The 18,144-nt window shown below is 36.0% G+C and overlaps 1 protein-coding gene across 14 annotated transcripts in view; it reads left to right on the top strand.

The window, feature by feature from the left end:
• The window catches only part of RIMBP2 (RIMS binding protein 2), a 172,953-nt gene that overhangs the window by 60,639 nt on the left and 94,170 nt on the right, over nucleotides 1–18,144 (top strand). The window lies entirely within an intron of this gene.

The raw sequence follows: 18,144 nt of genomic DNA, 5'->3' as shown, positions 1-18,144 counted from the left end.
TTCTGAGGAATATATATGTTGGTCAGTTACTTGATCCACATCTCTTGGTGACTGAGTTATAAGACGTAGTTCATATATCACCCTTGCTTTTCAAAGCACTTTGCAACCAATAACTAACAGAATCATTTAAAGAAAATTCACAAAAATATATACCATTTTAAAACCTAATGTTCTCACTATTCTTACATTGTACCTCACTGAACTGAAAGTAAAGGCTTAAAGCTTTGCTTTAAGAGCCTGATATTTGAAGCTTGAGGTTCTAAATTTGGTGCTGGATTTATCCATTTGAAGGATATGAGTTTGATTGCATCAGAAGTAATTATATTTAATATGACAAGAGAAAAGTGCATAAATGTGATATTTTGAACGGCTGTTAATGCCTTCTTTGCATCTCTGCTTCTGAAAAGAATAATTACATAGCTGTGATGTGAACTGAATGTTAAGGTCTGGTGAAAGACATTTCTGGTAAAAAAACGTGAGGTCAATCTTCTAACATTGTGTGTAGAAGTTTCCTTAACAGAAAGCATTTGAGAAGTTAGGTAGTTTGTAGACTCAGACCCAGTACACTTACAAAAGACCAACTTGAAGCGATGGGATGCCATTGAAATTAGTGGGAATTTTGCTGTTAATTTCATTCACACAAATAATTCATGCTTTCAAGAAGCATAAAGTTGTGTTGTAAAACAAAAAGCACTGGTTTGGATTAGGATCTTGAGAATAGAATAGAGAAATGATTATTTGCAGCAGCTTATTTCAGCTCAGCGTAGGCTGTATCTTTGAGTCCATTCAGAGTCTGTTCTCACTGCTTGGTTTGTCAGTATTTTCGGGGAACAGAAGAAATCTAAATGGTTGCTGGGCAGTAGCAGCCTTCTGGGTAAAGGGTAAACTGTGGACACCCAAACCAGCCTCTATTTAAAACACTGTTGTTTACATAGTGTTGTAATGTGGGTAGTGAGCGAACTAGACACTCTTGATTCCGGGATTAAAATTTCCGAACAGAATATTAAATGTAGCTTCTTTCATACTGTGGTTACAGTAATTTGGGGCTACATTTTAACTTACTCTTCACTCTAATTTTTAATGAATCACTGCAGCTAATATCAGTAACAAAAGATTTTAATAATTTACACTGAAGATCAGAAAAAATAAGTGCAATTTTTCATTCTGGTACACTATATTTCAGCAGTGGTTTCACTGCAAGAGGAAAATCCTGTATTTTAGTAAACAGACACCAAATTTTTTATCTACAGGCAAATAAATGTTCCCTTCGCCTTCTGCCATTAGCTTTCCGTGTACATAAATATAACAGCCTTGCACCAGTTACCTGTTAGTTACCAGGCAACAGCAGCATTTGACACTGCCTGCAGCTGCAGTGAATGACGTGCAGCTCCCTGATTGTAAATTAAAGTGCCCTGAATTTTGAACTGAGGTTGATAAAAAGGACATTAGTGTGAGTATAATGCCACTTTCACTGTAGCAGCAGCGTGTCAGTGGAGTTTCTATAACAGCAGTTTGCTGACATATAGCCCTCTGTCACATGTTCGTGATGGAAAAATTGTAATTGCTTTAGTGTTCCGCGATAGGTAGTTTTCTCTAAAATACACGCACTACTCCATTTAAGACTTTTTGCCTCTGTGCAAAGCAGGAATCTCATGCTTCCCAAACATTCACTTGGATTCATTGTTTGCTGAGGTCAAGGCACACATGTTTATAATAATAGGCAAAAACTGGGCTGAAAGAAAAAAAAATTAATTTGTAAATATTTTTAGTATTGCTTGGTATTCAGATATGGTTTGCAGTCTCTTAATGATGGCAGAACAATGAGGCTGGGTATTAGTAGAATAATAAAAATATGAATGCTTCTTATATAATACTTAGTGTTTAGCCTAGATAGCTGGTTCTATGAAAGAAATTGTTTAAGGTTACCTGTTTTTACTGTGCCCTGTACATCTGTGTCATTTTTAGCAATGACAGAACAATATTCATGGTCAAAACCAGTATCTTGATTTTGATAAATGCTGAAGTTAATCATAATGTATTTGAATTTTTATAATTTTGGGTCTCTTTTGAGCATTTTTAAACATATGGCACTGACTGCCAATGAGCTATTTTAATAGTTTATTTCCCTTCACCATTCCATCATCAGTTTTCTTCTCCACTTCAATGGAATGACTTATATAACCTTCCATATCTAATGATATTTTATAGATTAACTATTGCCTGTGAAAATGTAGAATTATGTTTTGATTTTGTTGATACAGTGCCAGTATAATAAAAACCTTTCCTATCTGCAGGCTGTGAAGAGAACTTCCATTAAAAATAGATCTTAATATGGTTTTAAATTTTTTTTCTCTAATCAGAATTCAAGCAGGTTGTTACATTCCTGAATGAGTGAAAGCAGTAAAAGATATTTAAAGGCTCAAACAATGACATGTCCAGTATAAGACTGGATTAAATTAGTAGCCATGAGAGCAGGCTGACCTTTTCTTTTTCTTCTCTAGAACATAATATTCTTACTCCCTCAGTTTAAAAACATTGTAGACTCAAGTATGATGTGGAATAAGCAGAGCCGTGGTCAGGATAGGTCAGGACGGACACTAGCTAGGAGCAGGTACTCTCAAGCACTGTTGCTGACGCTGCCAGCGATGGAGTGGTTACACGCGTGATGTGGCTGTTAAGGGCGCTCTGGAGAGATGAGGCGTGCTCAGGTGTTCAAAAGGGCATAGGTGAGTCAGGCCTTTAGCTTTCTTAGGGCAGTTTTGCCTGTGCTGGATGCAATGCTGCCTTGTTACGATTCTGGAAAAAATATACCATGTATATTTCAAATATTATAGGTCTGTAGTTGTGATTTCTGTCATTAATACATCTGTTAAACCTGCTGGATTATAGAATTCAAATGTAAGGCCTTCTGATAACCTTTATTGTATATGATATATTCAAACCCTCTGGATTCTTATATTAAAAACTAGGCTTTTGGGGTTTATGACTGCAATTTAGGAGACATCTCAAAATGATTTCAGTATAACTGAGATAACTGAGCAGTGAATCCGGTCTAAACAGACAAGAGCAATGAAACATTCTTATCTCTATTCCTCTATAAGGAAAAGAACAAATGAGCTAATTAATATCTAAAGAAAATCAAAGATAGATTCAGGAACTGAATGTAGATTTTCTCATTGCCAGGTGGTGCTTGCAGAACATGGTTTTTCTTTTTGCATTTTGTACTCTGTCATTTAAATGCATCCAGCCAACAGTGACACACACCTTTGAAGGTTCCACCTCCCTTAAAACAATTATTTTCTGAACCTGGGATATGAGTTGTGATTCTGTTTAAGAGACAATTTATATATTTTTTAAAAATCTTGATTTTATCTTTATGAATATAGTCTATATTTTCATAAATCTCACTACCCAGCGTTCTGTTCATTGCTCTCTGAAAGGACGCCATCTGCATAAGCCTAGCTGTATATATTATCTTTCTCCTAAATCTACTGTCTGTTGTCACAGTCCCAGTTTCCTTCTAAATTGCCTCAACAAATGTAATACTTGTATCAGACAAGAAAGCTAAAAAATCTCAATGCATTATCAGTTACAGCAAAACAAAGCGCTTATGGAGCAAGGTGATTTATTACTTCATTTTTCTGAAACGCATTATAAGATTAATTTTTTTGCTTATATTTTTTCCTATCCTAATTACATTTGCCTCTTGTTTAATCATCTTTAAGACAAAATAGTACGTCTGAGGAGAGAACATGATTTAATTAACTTTTGTCCTAATGAATCAGACTGCAGAAGTTTGTAGTAGCTTCATTTGCAAGGCTTCTTGTCCAATATATTGGCTGGAGACAAAGTATTCACGTGATATTAAAAAATGTAAGCCTTAAACCCCATACTAAAAATCTTTAGGCTCAGTGGTGTTGCTACTGAATTCAGAGGTGAATTAGATGATGGCTTTCTGATTTTGGCTTGAGATTTAATTTAGAAATAATTTAGGGGACTGATTGACTCTCTTTATAGAATGTACAAGAATATATTTTTTACCTTGAAATAGTCATTACTAAAACCCAGATGATGAAAATATCGAAGTGCATATCAAAGCTTTCTCCAGTAGGAAGAGCAGTAACACCTCTGCTGATTGTTTCATATTTGTGTCTAGAGCTATCTCAGACTTTCTGCTGAGGCTTCCAAAAAACCTAACCATTTAATAATAATTTTGCTACTGAATTTATGTTATGAAACAACTGGTTCTTCAACTTCTGGTTGTCTTCTAGTTCTCAAACTGAACTAGACTGAGTACTTTAGCGTATTTCTGAGAGACTCTTCAGCAGCCTTCATATGGCTGAAGATTGCAATCACTGCTCTAGTGACTGAGTGGCAAAAGAATCTTTGTTCTGTTAAAACTGATGACCTAAAGCCAGAAGAGTATGTATTCCATTTCTAAATATCTGCAAGTCTTTTTGCTAGTGTTGGTGTTTTGTTGTTTTGGTTTGGGTTTTTTTTCCTCACATAATATATGTCAAATTTTGATTATTAGTAGTACCACTGAAGACAGCAAGACTAGTAATATGAGTAGTGCAAGCAAGATACAGCCATATCTGTATGAATAATCAAATTGTTCTCTAACGGCATATAAAGGTAGACTAGATCGTTATTTGAATAAACTTTTCGCTCTGTTTCCTGGAGAAATACTAGCAATTAGATCTGCAGCAAGAAGGCTGCTCAAAGCTACCAAACTTTCTTTTTACTGGCTAAAAAACACCAGAAGTGTTGGATCAAAATTCCAGTTCATATAAATGCTGTACAAAGTGTACAGCACTTTGTAAAGGCAGCACAGCTGGGAGAAAGATATTTTTAAATGAAATCACTTTCTGAATATGGATATTAGAGCCTGTGATGAGCTCATGCCTCGGTGGTGTACATCACAGATAAAAGGCGTTTTGGGGAAAAGTGTATTGAATGTCAAAAAGATATTCAAAACTGTTTCTGAGCTGTCCTCTTTCATCAGCCATAACCAGAAAAACTGAGATATGGGAACAGGAGCATATTAGTGTGTGTTGAAGTTTACAAATTCCTGTCTTAACCTGTGCTTAGTACTCATGCATATTTTATATGCACAGATTCTGTATTCGCATCTGTGGGGATATTAGTATAGATTCCAAACGCAAAAGGTGCTTTACTGACAAATGTTGGTTTAAAAAAAAAAAAAAAGTCCTTCTATGAAGAGTTATAAACCGACAAGGTAAGTCATGCAGAATGTTTGTGGTTAGTTCAAAAGTAACTACATAACTACAAACTACAGTCCCATAAATTGTAATTCTTATGGTAAATGAACCTGAAGTTAACATTGACAGGACTGTAGTCCTCAGCATGGTCCTTTAGCAAACATTCCTGCAGCTTGGAACATTCGCTTTATATCAGGAAATAGTGCGAGTTGCTTTCTCAGCGTGAAGTACCGTGATGAGAGTAGAATGAATTTGGGAGTTGGACAAGACCAGTTTACCAAAGGCATAGAAACTTCTGCTTGTCTGTTTAAATGGTTTTGAGACTGCATCTCTGGTTTGAAGCAGCAGTTGTGATTCTCCCCTCCAAAGAAGCCTTCCAGTTCTGTTTCTAATTGATTAAGGTTGGGTGTATGGAGCTCTGAGTGTCTTCAGACACTTGAAAACATTGTGTGCACTGGCAGCACGCAAGATCACTGTTAAATAGCTAGATGTGTGAAAGTATACACGATACTTCAGTTATTTACCACTGTAAATAATTGTTACAAGCGATTCCACTGATGTTGCAGACAGCTCACAATGTACTTTGATAAGCATAAGAACAGGGCTTTCAAGTTGTGTGTATAATTGTAGCTAACCTGTGTAAATACGTTCTAACAGTATCTATTCAGTGTAAAGATATGCTAACAAGTGTGGAAGTGTGCCCATAAGCCTCACCATTTTCTGTGGTGTTGGGAGAGAGGCAACCACCAGCTGTATGTGGGACTACAGGCTCAGTAGCATTTGGCAGCATGCCCTATGTAAATGGCCGTTCTTTCTCTCCTTGAGGAATATGTACCAGTATTAGTACACCACTAGGGCCTTGCTATGGCTTATTTTATTTTGGAGGGACAGAGATTAACTACATTGGGTAAAACAAACAGTTTTGAAGCAATCATCACTTGGGATGTTCTCTCTTACTCTTTCCTTATGCACACTGTCTATAAGGTACCTGCATTGCTCTTACAGAAAATCACCTATCAAGGTTTCTTCATTTGGGGGAAAGGTGCAATGTAAGTGACTTGCTTCTCAAGTCTAATGGCAGTGAGATCTCATTTTTGGATTTCACTGAATATTCCTCCAAAGTGGCTGCACTGGTGAATTTTTTTCCTTCTTAAAAAAAGTAATAGTTTCAGACACATTCAAACCATTAGTTCATTGTTACCTGAGAGGTAGTGGGTGGACGAGGGAAATGAGTCGTGCTCAGCAAAGCAAGGAGATAATGAGCTATATAAATAATTAGCAACACTTTTTAAAAATATGCTCATATAGAGCCAAAAGTATCTTGGCTTGAGTGCATGGTCTCAAAGACATAATTGAGACTATTCATTTCAGCAAGGCAAGTATGATTTAACTCTTTCTCTATGTGGGTTTATAGGATTCATAAAATGTGAAATGTAGTCATAAAGGAACAGAATATGATTCAAAGCAAAGTGCACTATATTATCACCACTCGTGAACATATTTTGAAACTTCCTTGTTCCTTTAGCAGTAGGTGGCATGTTTTGTGTAGTTGCCATGAAGATTTGCGGATCATTTTTTATGAAATTTTATTGAGATAAGAAAACAGCTTTATAACTGGGTACCTCCTAAGAAGGGGATGACCCATTACTCTTTACTAACAATTCCCTAGTTCCCTGTGGGCAGGCAGGATTTTACTTGCAAATGGCAGGAGAGTGTCTGAGGAATCTGTTAGACTCACAGCTATCTTTGCGTGATGAAACGCTCCTGTTTCTGGCCACATCACTCTGCTGTGTTCAGGTAGCCTCTGTTTTAAGTATTCTAATTGAGCTACTTTTGGTATTTTAAAATCCTGTGTTTCTACTTGATTATTAATTTCTATGCTAGCACATTCTCCCCTAATTGCTGACATTTGTGTGTCATTAAAAAAGGGCCTTTGTTCTTTAAATTTCTAGTTCAGTTTTATAGATTAGGAGTTACAGGTGGTTTAGACAAGTGTCTAGGTCTTGTCTTTCAGTTGTGATGCTTGCTGCTATACACTGTATGGTAGATAAGTAAACTACAAAATAATATTTTCCAATATTTTGGCCACATTGCTAATAAATCATATATTCATTTTCATAAATAATAGTGACACAATTGAGAGTTACATACATCTATCTTGGCTAGGTTTGCCTTTATCATAGCGAGCCGCTGAAGAAAATACCTGTCATTCCTGATGGGACACCCAGGAGATGAGAACCGCTTGCTTTCAGAAAAGGAGTGTTGAAGGCAAGGAAGACTCAGTAACTTTACCTCAATGCTGTATTAAATCAAATTCATGTTTTCTTTTTAACTACATACTGAAGATGTATGTGCTGGCCTGGGAGTGATGTGTGCTGCTGGATTTAAATGTGTGCTATGAAACAGCTCACGGGCAGCAGTCCAATCCCAGAAATGCATTGCTTGCTTTGATTACTTTCTCTGCTAGTAAAAATAAGAAGCAGGCCAAGGATATGAGCAGGCAGAGTCAGGCTGTGACTTAGAGATGTGATATGTATGTTGTTGTTTCATTTTTTTCTCTTGCGGATTTAAATGGAGATATACTGGAGGGAAGCTGGCCCAACTACTGCCCTGACAGTGCCTTGTTTTCTTTGTGGATTAACAGGAACTCCAATCTGCAAGGCCATCAATGTGGCCCCTTTCATCAGCACTGAATCACTTTAAAAAGAAAAACAGTGCATGTGATTATCAAAAGCATTTCCATTTATAACACACTGTGGCAACTCAGCTCAGTCACCAGAAAATAAGAACATTATGTATTAAAAGGATGTTGCATGTGGAAATTTATGAAATACATAAATGTGGCAATAAAATATACATATGACTGTCACTTTATGGAGCTGTGAATACCTATTGACACTTTAAATGATGTTGTTCCCTTTACTTAGCTTGTCTGTGGTATGTACACATCAGCAAAGATATTAGAGACTGGAGTCCAAAGAAACAGTGATTAGCATATTTTAAAGTTTCCTGCACTGACTGCTTAAATACATTTGCATTAATAGAAAGATGAGACTCTTCATGATGTTCTCTGCGTAACAAAGGCTAAAAATAGTTTTATTAGAACTCTGGCTGCAGTTCTACTAAATTTTAACAGTTTGGGGGAAAGGAAAACACTTTTGAAAGGTTATAATTAATGAGTTATGTGTTGTTGTTTTGTTTTTTTTAAAATTATACCAAAATAACATGAAGAAATTGGGACAAGTATGCTATTTTGTGCCTTTGGCATTTTGATGGTTTGCAGCCTAGCTTCCCACTTGAGATGGGGGCGGGCTTTGCTGTTGCCTGCTCTTAGCAGTTAGCCCTCTGCAGCTGTTTAGAAAGGAATTCAGTGTGTAAATTTGAAGTTGATTGCACAGAAAGAAAATTCTGTTCTAAATTTACAAAGCAAAGCATTATGCCTACCACTCACTTATGTTGAAAGAAAGTCCAGCATGGTGTAACTTTATCTGAGAGAGCGTAAATTGCATTTAAATAGTTGACAGTTTAAAAATTTAGCTCAAAGTCTAGAAAAATTTAAGGTTTGAAAACATCCAGTTTCTGTTGTGATGGGATAAAAATAAATAAATCAATCACCTGTGGCAGTACAGCATGCATGTAACGCTAGGCGTAGTACTGTGGAGAGAAGAGAAACAAAGCAGGCTGCTGATGTGTAAGTGTAGAAACCAAAGTTACATCGGGCACTGAAGTTGCAATGTACGGAGTGAATTTTTAGGCTTCTAGCTCCATTAAGTGTTGTCTGGCATGAGAAAGGGGAGTTCAGAAAGTAGGAGTTGCTGTTTTCAATTGACTGCTGTAATCATAAATGGTATTGTAATGGGCAGAGGTGATTATTAGAACAACTGTAACAATTGGAACCCACTAGCATTGTCATTGCCATCATTGCTGCTGCTCTAAGATCTGTACATGTGCTCTGATAATTTGCAGTTTTTGGATGAGCATAACCATCCTAGCACATACATTGTGTTGACAGAGGAAAGATATAATGCTGTGGAAGAGATTTTTGCGTATTTTTTATGAATGAACATTCTGCTTTTCTGATGAAGTGTACACTTATTTGTTAAGATGCTGAAGAGTTTAACACCTATATTCTCAGCCATCTTTGGAATGCTTAAAATTCAGAGAATAAATGCCATAGTATTCCATAACATATCCTTGTAATACATGACCTATAGAATTTAAAACAGAATATGCAGGAACTCACAAGAACTAGAGTAAAAAAGTAGAGTTTTCTTGCTTCTGAATTTTTCATGGTATGAGAAACATGTTCATTGCAGATAACTAAACCAAGCAGTGTTGTAGAATATATGGGAACAATGTATTTGTTAAGAAAATGATATGTCAGAAGTCCAGTAATCTGTACAGATGTTAAGGAAATGATTATTAGCTGGTAACTCAGTTGAGTGGATGCAAGGCTAGAGGATTAAAGCTCAGTCTTACAAATAAAATGTAACTAGCTTTTTTTTTTTTTTTTATTAAGGCACAGACACAGTAATTTTCTCATACCTTTCTCCTTTTGGAATGGATGTGGTCAAATGCTTAATTAGATGTTTCTGAATGTCTGACTCCATATTGCAGTATTCTCAACACGCTCATTAAAGGACTTACTGTCAATTTATAAATTATATGTAAGCTCAACTGAGAAATACTTAATACAGAAGGGACTTATTAGGAATGACAAACTATGATTTAAGACTTTGGCTTTTTTTTCTTTATGAAGATGTGTTTTTCATCTCTTCAGCTTACCTCCTGTATTTAAAGAATTACATTATAAAAGCGATGACTACTCAAACATCCATCCACGGTATTACGTTTAACATGTAGTTCATCATGTCTGTGCATTTTGGGGTTTTTTTTTGGGGTGGTGGTGAAGTGTTTCAGAATTCTGATTGTTTTACATTTGCTGCATGCTTGAGTTCTGACAACAGCGTATTCATTAACCTAAATACTGCTACAAGATTTTGCTATGAGCTAAGATTTTTCGTGATGGAAGTGATTCAGTGAACCTAAGCTTGGTATTTTTTTTAGACTTGTACTAGATCTTCACTTACACATAAGTTTCATCATTTTTAACTCATGAGCTTCGTTTAACTATAAATAGGGAGTGTACTCTTCCACCACACATGCACATGTCAGCTTTTGGTGAAGGTGTAGGACTGCATCATGATCCTGTCTGTACAAATTCTGAATGTATCTACATTCATTTTCATACTTAGGAGTTAAAACCCAACACTTCTGCATCCATGTTTCTTAAATTCAGTATATAAAGTATTATTCCACATAGTGATGTATTACTTATTTAGAGGTGTTGTGTATTATTCTGTTTTGAGAATAAATGAGGGGGGAAAAGCTTTGAGGTTATTTTTAAAAAAGGAGAAAAAAAGAAAAGGAAAAAAGTCCTCAGTGCCACAAAAAGAAGCATCTGAATGTACTAGTAGCATTGTGCTAGATGCGATGTAAATATGGATGGATGACAGAATGGGAGACGTAAGGATGATTCATGATCTTAGCAGGGAAAAAGTAGTAAAATAAGTAAGCTGCTGTGATGGTATGGTGTTCAAAGCACTTCTAGGAGTTTCTCCTGGGATATTTTGACAACTGATGATAATTTGCAGAGAGTTTGGAATATTTCAGCCCAGCTAGACACTCCATGGGAGAAGCTTATTCATATTTTTGAAAGGTTGGAGCCTCTGAGATCATTAAAATCTGGCCTTGAAAGCTCAAAAGAATAGTTTTTATCCCCCTATTTCTGGCATAACATTATCTATTTCAGCATTTATTCTATCAGTTGGCTTTTAGCAGAAAATGTGGATTGATTTTATTGTTAAAGATAATCAAGATCTTTTAAATTTCAAAATTTTAACAAACAAAAGGCTTATTTCATAGCTAATTCTATCTCAACTGTGATTTTCAAAGTCCTAATCTTATTTCTGTCTTCAGCTGTGCTCCTATAGAAAGTACTCTGTAATCATACTGCCCACTGTAGGGAGAATTCTGAATAGAGCTAAAAGAAGCATTTCTGTGTTAAAACCTTTTGTCTTTTTTATTAACAGTTTTCTATATTTGCATTATGATTTGAAAAGATGAGAGAGAATGTGTTAGTCACACACTGGCCTGTATTTACATGCTAATCTTGGTATTCATGCAAGTACGGTTTCTTTGGAAGATTTAGTTGGAAGAGGAGGAAAGAGTCAAATATATGCACTGAACTTCAAATACATGAGCTATAACTTTGTAATGTGAGTAGTAAGCTTGCTAGAGGCAGTTCCTGATTATATACTGAGAGAGATCTTGGATTTGCTGGATGATGATTACGTTATGGATCTCTGAAACCTGTCTTTAGACGCAGCAGGCTCTGGGGCAATGTTAGGCTCCAGAGCTCCCTACCAATTTCATAGCAAACTTGATTAAGCCATTAAATTGCAGGTCATTGCTGACAGTAAATTAATTCTTAATCCAAGTCCTATTCTGCACTACATTGGGAGACTTTTGCCAGGAGGCCAGTGGCTTGAAAATGTGTAATTAAATTCTGCTGTAAATACATTTTTATCTACCCTTCTGCTTGCAGGAGCTAGCAAACAAGCGAGAGCCGTTAATTAATACCTGTAATTCAGTTTAGTGGAATAAGTCCTGGTCCTGTCAGATTCTGAAATGTAAACCAAGGCTATGAAGTGGGGAGTAAAAGATAAAGAAAGCTAACAAAAATGTATTCATAAGAGAATCTGTTCTCATTTCTCTTTTTAAAAAATGTTGGCTAGTTTGCAAATTTGGCAATGCTTTGGTCTGAAGTCAATATAGAAGAGAAAAGTGAAAAAACCCTAAATACAGGAAAAGTAACAATAGTGGTAAGATGCATTCTGGGCATTTCTCAATTATGTAATTAATCCCTTATGACCCAACTTTACCACTTCAGGAGGTAATTTTAGCAGGTTGATCATCTCTGGTGTACATACAGTTGTGCATTGGTTGTCACACAAGTTTTTTTTAATTGTTTGGATTTGAACGAAGAAGTACTGTTTTATTCAGAAATATGAGAAGGAAACTGGGACCTTGTTTGCTAGCACTGTATTAGCACTATTCTCTTTCTATCCCTCTGAAACAAACTGGTTTTGTACTTTTCTCGCATAGTTTTTCCATTTCCTTAAAGTCCTGAAAGTTGGACAATTATGAAACTCACTCCTTTGTTAAGGAAAGATGCCTACTAATTCTCATTAATGAGAGAAGCAAGCTGCTCCACGTTATTTGCCTATGATAAATAGTTTCTCAAGAGTTCAGGGGTACTTCCAGCTCTTCAATCTGGTTTAAGTCTTTCATAGGGAGTCTGACTTTCATTTACATACTCCAGAGATTCCTATTGGAGGATTGAAGCTTATCCAGGGCTCAAACAGAAAGCGATCTAGGAAGAGGGAAGGCAAAATTGTGACACATGCTTTTGAAAGGATTGTGTGAGTGACCAGGGGGGAAAGATGCCTGGAGAAAGGATTGAGCATGAGCATTTGGGTATGTCCCTATCCTAATAGTGGAGGGAACTATCTTCATTGCTTTCTAGTACTCTTCTTAAAATTTTTTCAAATATTTTGTAATTGTGTGAATAATTTTCTAGAAAAGAAGGAACAAGAAGCCTATGGGGATGTTTTAATGGTATTACTGGCTGGCTGTCTTTAGCTATGAGTCAATCTGAATTATATTCGGGGTGTCTCTTGGCAACCTAATGACATTAGCCTTAGCAGTGTTGTGGCTTACTTTTTTGTGGTTAACATCGCAGACAGAGCTGAGTTTTTGAAAACAGATGTTTGGAAACTTCAGAAGGTAAAAGGTTTGCTTGGCAGCAAACACATCTATAAAATTTATCTGAAATGAGCAGGTCGTATAAAATGGAAGATATCTGATAGCAACATCACCAGGAAAATTTCAGTTTTCTGGCAAAAATTGTAAGAGAAAGAACCATAGTTCAATAAAAAATAATGTTTCTATACTTAACTTACTTCTGCTTTCTAAGGTTAATAAACCCAGAACATGGGTAGAATTAATTTGAAAATCTAGCATATAAAGTTAGGCAAGTTGTTTAAATGCAAGTTGGGGAAAAGTCCAAAGAGAGAGACAAGGAGAGAACATAGGTGCATTTTTTCTGGTTTGGGCAATAAATGTTCTATTTAATGATCTCCAGTGCCAATTAAAATTGTAGAATTGCAAGGTATTTGACATTTGAGGGAGTAGTAAAAAACACACAAACCCCCCCTGAGTTGTTTGGAGAAAAATGTTTTTAAATGGGCAAGGTTATTGATAGCTGACTTTGTACATGAATAAAATAGTTTACTTCATGTCTTCGTGAGAGGTGGGCGTTTTTTGGTTTTTTTTGTAATGAGTGTTTTCCATTAGAACTATGAAATATGTAGTGAGCAAGCCTCTTACACTATGATCTCTAGTAGCTTCACCATTCTCCTAGCTGGCAGAATTCCACAAATTAAAGATATGGTAAGATAGGCTTTTTAGGGGTCTGTGCAATCATTTTTGTTCAAGCCTGTGGACCCCAAAAGCCTTCTGAGCTTAATCTCTTTTCTACATTCTGAACAGCATGATCATGCGATTTCATTAAGGATACATGCATGAAAACATATATATATGTTTTTAATGTTTGTATACTTTATATATAAACAGAGGGAGAATTTTATACATTTTTATATAGATGATATTATATCTATAAATACACATACCTGTAATATTGTGTATGTTTAAAATCCATATTCTGAGATTTGTTGCTTTGCTTTCCAGTGTTATTAAAAATTTAACCATGTCTCCAGCTGAGACACTTTGTCATTTTGAAGAGCAATGTAAATGTTAATAATTAAAGGCAATTAAAAAGTGTGTTAAAAGTCATGTAATTTTTATAGGCTGGCTAACTGAATAATGGATGCCTCCTAGATTTTCTGGAGTGCCAAAGCATTATTAAACAAAGCTTTCTCCCATCCGAGAAGTCCTGTAAAAATTAAATAACCTATTTTGTCAATTTGGGAATCCAGCTGAGGTTTTGGAGTGCAATTATAAATTATGATCTCTGAGTCCCACAATCACCATGCTGTGCACTACTCTGAAGAAGCTCTTTCTTTCATGAATCCAGATGTATAGGATTCTAAGCAACAGATCAAATAAAAAGAATACCTATAAAAACCATCCTGAATATATTAAGTTTTGTGTATTCTGTAGTGACCATAAAGCCTACACTGCAACCACATTTTACGGGGCTCAGTGCTTAGAAGTAAATACTACATTTCTAGCAAAGATGAAATTTTTATCTCTTTTTCTGAAAGAATGATGAAAGAGCTAAGAAAACAAAATGCCTCCTCCCTTCTCCTTTTCTAAAAATAAATTAATAAGTAAATAAAAAGCCATAGCTGCATGATTGGTTCAAAAGAATTTTATACAAGAATAACAGAATTATTGCGTGGGTCAAGATAGTTGCAGAAGACAGCAGTCTGCAGTCCAACCAGGAATTTAAAGTCAGTATTTCTTGACTGCACTTGTGTTTTACATGGTTAAGCCTTTTGGCATATAGTTTAAGCACAGGCCTCGTGTGAGCCTTAGGTATGTAACCTTTTTACATTTCCTTGAAATCACCGTATGAAGGGTACAATATAGGATATGAGTGCTTTCTTACTGCTTGTCCATTACATCACTGTCTGGCACTGCTCTCTCTTACAATGGATCTGTGCCCAAGAAACATTGTGTTAAGTCATGTTCCAAAGAGAAACTCTTACCTATCTACCCTAAAACCTTTCTGTCTCATAGTGTTGCGTATTTCTTAGAGTTGCTTGGTTCAAAGAATGGAACACGACAGCGGGCAGCAATACCACCCATACTAAGGTTAGCACTTTAATCCTGGATTTCCCGTAGTGTAAATGTTCTCCAAGCACGTTGACATCTATTCCAGAATCCACATGCAGACTGCCACTGCAATGGGTCCAAAGTTTTATAAAACTGTGACTTTTATGTTACTTACTACTGCAGATATTTTGTAAAATTTCAGATTCTTGAAGCAGTTTTTGAGTAAGAGTGAGACAACTTCTATAGGACAGAAGTAAACTGGGCTTCTCTGATAAGGAAGAACAGATGACCTGATGTGTGGCTTATGCATTTATGTTGCATGGGAGTTAATATAGCTGTGGAAAAGTCATCTTCAGATTAGGTTTATAAGCCAGAATGTTGTCACAAGTATCAATGGCAAAGCACTGACTTTTTAACAATTTCCAGAAAGTGATGTTAAATAGCAGCACTGATCAATCAGTAAGAGTAGTTTTACTGAACATACAGATGGATGATTTACCATGTTCTTGGTTTACATGGCCACTGTATCACTGGAGTTGAATTATTCCAGGCTGTAATTACTTCTGTTATTCCAAATGAATAAAAAACTCACTTGGTAGTCACCAGTTGTCGAAGGCAATTGGAAAAGAAAGACTCTGATTTTCTGAACAGAATTGTTTAAAACAGTTCTGTGGCCCATTCTCTTCCACTGCTCCTGCAGAGTCCTTGGTGTTGGAGGTTATACACTGGGGAAGGGCCTTTGGGCTCATACCTTTCTGTGTACTTTCTTTGTGACAGTGGGAGAGGACTCAAAGATCTCTACTGATCTGGGCAGTATTTTGAAAAAACATAGTTAATATTAAGGAAAAATTGGCTTCTTTCTGGATTATTTCAGGCCTCTGAACCAACCACATATTTATCCTATTGAAACATCATCTTGTTCATTTAGTAGGATAGTTTATATTTTACAATGCAGCTAATCATTACCTTGAAAGAGAAAAATGTTCTCGGAGCTCTTCACTTACCAAAGGGAAATGATGGAAATTAGTTCAGAAATCTGCCTGGATTTCTTCATGTCCTTGCAATGTCTGCATGCCATGTAAATTCTGTCTGCTTTTATGTCTGTGATGAAACCATTGCCAGCCTCAGAGCTAGAGACTTATAGACCGTGATTCAGAGAACAGAAATTTTGGTGAATCAAATGCTTGACTTTCCTAGTTATTTTCCGTGAACTGCAATTTATGTGTTTCTCCTTGGCAAATAACTGAGGGGAAAAAACCTACTTTTGCAAAACATCACCAATACAGAAAATTGCTATGAGTTTTTCCCACCCTATTCCCCTTTGCTGATGTATCAGTGCGGTGTTTTTTGTTTGTTTTGTGGGCTTTTTTAACTTCAATTATGGGATTTAATTTCAGTTCTGTGTCTGGGAGTCTAGCCTTTTGAGTGCACCTTCTTGTCACATGAACCAAATTAGATTGACAGATGAGCTGGGACATACCCTTTACAAGATCTCAACTATGCAGATTCTGGAAGTAATTTTCTTGAAATTGGACTCCGTCCTTATGTATAAAATGAATAAGACTGCAGTCCTCCCAAGTAACAGCATTTTTAGCACATTACCATATAATTAAGTTTAAAACCAAGACATCCCCTCAAGTGTAATTGGGAAATCTCTACCTCTGGGGGAAAAAGTAACACCATATTTAGTAAGCTAAAAAGAATAGTTGGGAAGGCACTGTAAAAATTGTGTTAAACCAGCTTTAAATAGCTGAACACCATCAGCTGTTAGCTAGGTATGGTATTTTATCTAATATTATAGGGACTGAAGCCCTTTTTCTTCAGGATCAATATTAACCTTTTGAAACCACTCAGGATTTTAATCTTGCTATATTGGGTGGTGCATAAGAAAGTCATCTGTGCTTCAGCAGACTAGATATTTTTGGATTGCAATTCCTCTTACAGAAAGCGTAGATTTGGTAATGTCAGAATTTTATGCGAATTCTTGTCAGAAAGAGAAACTTGGTAGAGCTAACAACTTAAAAAAAAAAAAAAAAGAAAAAATGTGTAGTCATTTCAAGTTGGCAGTGTTTAGTGAAATTTGATGATGTTTGAGTTCAGTGCCAAATTTAATTTGCAGATTCTGATTTATACACTTCTGATTTATTTAAAGTACTGGATGTACAGTGGTCAATACTGAAGAAAAGTATGATGATGATTTTGAAGAAAAGCAAAAGTTTTTTCAAATTTTCATTTTGGCAAAATCAAAATAACTGTTTCAACTTGAATAATCATTTAAAAATATTCTGAAAAGTATAAATAAATTTCAGTAAATACCGAAAAGTATTTCAAGGCCTTAATTTTGCCTGTATACTGCAAAATAGTACACGTGATGTTTTGGGAACCATGTATCAATGGATGCTTGGTATAAAAATTAAATTACAAAAAAAAAAAAACACCCAAAACTCCACAGTCTGATGAAATAAGCTACATAAGTCCTGTAATAATGCGTTTATTATAATTTTCCAAGGCCAACTTGCCAACTGTGATCTATGAATCATTAGAAGTCCTCTGGGCATGTTACTGATTTCTCCGTCTGGTTTCCATCAGTTGTGTCCTTCTCCAAACTTCATAGTTCTAAGAGCGTCTGTTGCTGAAGGAAAAGGGAGCTTGTGTCCTGGTCAGCAGTTGCAGGGATCTGATCCATCTGTGAATCGGATGATCACGAAAAAGCCGGGGGGGCAGGAGTGGGATGTTCCGCGCAATGGCAAATGAATGAGTAGATTTCTGCAAGAAAGTGGTGGTTCACCCTATAGGAAAGGGTTCCTTGTCCATACTCTCAGCCCATAAATGGAATGAACGATACAGACATTTGATAGGAATGGCTAGTATGTATAACTAGATTGCACATTAAATGCTGCCTTAGAAAAAATGGAGTGTTGAATTTTGGGGTTTTTTTCAGTTGCAAACATCAGGTTAGTGAATAAAAGTGAGATGGTTATTTCTGCTAGTGAACAGTAGCTTTAATAATTTTCTTTCCCATTTTCTTCCCCCATGATTCCTGTTTTGAATATTTTCTTTA

Source organism: Balearica regulorum, chromosome 17 (assembly GCF_011004875.1).
Source record: "Balearica regulorum gibbericeps isolate bBalReg1 chromosome 17, bBalReg1.pri, whole genome shotgun sequence".
NCBI classification, from domain to species: Eukaryota; Metazoa; Chordata; class Aves; order Gruiformes; family Gruidae; genus Balearica; species Balearica regulorum.
The sequence above is the reverse complement of the archived record's forward strand: the minus strand, read 5'-3'. Positions and strand labels throughout refer to the sequence as shown.